This window comes from Nicotiana sylvestris, chromosome 8 (assembly GCF_000393655.2).
Source record: "Nicotiana sylvestris chromosome 8, ASM39365v2, whole genome shotgun sequence".
NCBI lineage: Eukaryota > Viridiplantae > Streptophyta > Magnoliopsida > Solanales > Solanaceae > Nicotiana > Nicotiana sylvestris.
The window spans coordinates 218,164,695-218,167,601 of NC_091064.1; positions in this window are offsets into that span (position 1 = coordinate 218,164,695).

Sequence of the window (2,907 nt, forward strand, 5' to 3'; positions counted from 1 at the left end):
TGCCATCCTTCTTCTTCACAAATAGAACCGGCGCACCCCAAGGTGACACACTAGGCTGAATGAACCCTTTGTCAAGGAGTTCCTAAAGCTTCTCCTTTAATTCCTTCAACTCCGTCGGTTCCATACGATACGGTGGAATAGAAATGGGCTGAGTGCCCAGCACCAGGTCAATACCGAAATTAATATCCTTGTCTGGTGGCATGCCCGGCAGGTTTGCAGGAAACACATCAAGAAAATCCCTCACAACTGGGACAGAATCAATACTGGGAATCTCAACTCCAACATCCCTCACAAAAGCTAGATACAAAAGACAACCCTTCTCAACCATACGTTTGGGCTTTCAAGAATGAGATCTCTACTGGGAACATAATCAGTCACACCTCGCCATTCAATCCATGGCACACTTGGTATAGCCAATGTAACTGTCTTAGCATGATAGTCCAGAATAGCATGACACGGAGATAGCCAATCCATGCCCAAAATGATATCGAAATCCACCATACACAATAATAAAAGATCCATACGGGTCTCTAGACCCCCAATAGTCACCACACACGACCGGTACACACGGTCTACAACAATAGTATCGCCCACTAGGGTAGATACATGAACAGGTGAAGCAAGAAACTCATGGGGCATACCCAAATCACGAGCAAAGTATGATGACACATATGAAAAGGTGGAACCGGGATCAAATAATACAGAGGCATCTCTGTGGTAGACTAAAACAATACTTGTTATAACAGTATCTGAAGCAATAGCATCGGGTCTGCCTTGAAATGCATAGAAACGGGCCTGACCGCTACCTGATTGACCTCCCCCTCTGGGGCCACCCCTAGCTGACTGACTACCACCTCTAGCTGGTTGGGCGGGTGGTGGTGAAGTAACTGGCGCTGAAGCCGATGACTGAACCCTCTGCTGAGATGAACTCGCAAGATGACGAAGTCACTGCCTTTACATATGACCTATATCACCACACTCATAACAACTCCCAGGTGCTTGAGAAGGGAACTAAAGGGAACCTCTCGCACCAGAGTGACTAACAGATTCACTCGGCATAGAAGAGCCATGAACTGATGGAGCACGGGATGAACTCTGAGCTATAAGGGCACTAAGTGATGACTGGCCTCGATGAGAACTGTGACAACCATGACCCGATGACGCCCCACGATAACCTGGGCGAGCTGGCTGAACATGCTTGAATGGACGGCCTCTGCCGTGCTGAAACTAACCTCTTGAAGATGTACCACTATAACTACCAGATCCTTGAGGCCTCTTGGCCTCCCTCTCCTCTCGCTCCTGCCGACAAACGGGCTCAATCTCACGGGCAATATTCACAACCTCCTCGAAAGTAGCACCAATCACCCTCTCCCTGGTTATGAGAATACGATGCTGATAAGTGAGGCCATTAACAAACCTTTTAATCCTCTCTCTATCTGTCGGAACCATCCAAATAGCATGACGAGCTAACTCAGAGAACCTCATTTCGTACTGTATCACAGTCATCTCTCCCTGACGCAGCCGCTCAAACTCCCTACGCAACTCCTCTCTACGGTACTGCGGCACATACTTCTCCAGAAAGAGAATGGAGAACTGCTACTAGGTAAGCGGTGCTGCACCAACAGGCCTACGCCTCTCAAAAGCCTCCCACCAAGTAAAGGCAGCTCCCAAAAACTGATAAGTAGTAAAAGCAACCCCGTTGGTCTCCAAAATACCCTCTATACGAAGCATCCTCTAGCACTTATCTAAGAAACCCTGGACATCCTCACCCTCTGCACCACTGAAGGTCGGAGGCTGCAGTCTACCAAACCTCTCCAACCTACGATGCTCATCCTCCGGCATAGCAGAAACTACATAGTCCTGAGCAGCAGTAACTGGCTGGGTTGGATGTGTCCCCGACGTCTGAAGTCCCTACACAACCTGCTCAGGTGTGCGAGCGGAGGGAGTCGGATTGCCTTTCCCGGCCTAAGAAGTAGCTGCTGTAGTGGCTAAAACCGTCTGAGCTAGGCCAGTGCAAACTAATAAGATCTGAGCCAAGGCCTCCTGAAGACCCAAAATCACAATGGGCACAGCTGGTGCCTGAGCTGGTGCTGCTAGAGTATCCATAATTGGGACCTGATCCTAAACAGGGATAGCTGATGGATCTGCATGTGTTGCCCTAGCTGCTTTGCCCCTACCACGACCACGGTCGCATCCTCGGCCTCTAGTGGACACAGCCGGTGGTACTAGTGGTTGTCCATCCTGACCGGTAGCGCATGTCCTCACCATCTGTGAGAGAATAGAACAATAAAAGTTTAGTACTCGCATCAACAAATTTGCACGACAAAAATTTCAAGAATATGAAGTTTTTCCTAAAGGTTCTGCAGCCTTTTCAGGATAAATACAGACGTCTCCATACCGATCCGCGAGACTCTACTAAACCTGATCATGACTCATGAGACCTATGTGACCTAGGCTTTGATATCAACTTGTTACGACCCAAACCTAGACCCGGTTGTGATGGAGCCCCTCGTGACAAGGCCAGCTGACACTTCTCATTATCCAATTATTAACAATTAAGCATTTAAGAAACAGTCTAAACATGAATAAGTGAACCAAAGTTTAAGCAATTAAACGCATAAATCGCAGAAATTAACCCAACACAGCCCTAAATCGGGGTGTCACTAGTTATGAGCATCTATAAAACCTAAGACAAGTCTAAAAAGTCTACAAACTATTACAAATGTCTGATAAGAGACAGAAATAATATAGAGGGAGAAACACGGGACTGCAGACATCAAGCAGCTACCTCATGGACTCTGATATTTACCAGGAGCTCTCAACTCGCACTGGTAGGATCCGCAACACTTGAATCTGCACACAGGGGTATAGGGAGTAAAGTGAGTACTCCAACTCAATGAGTAACAA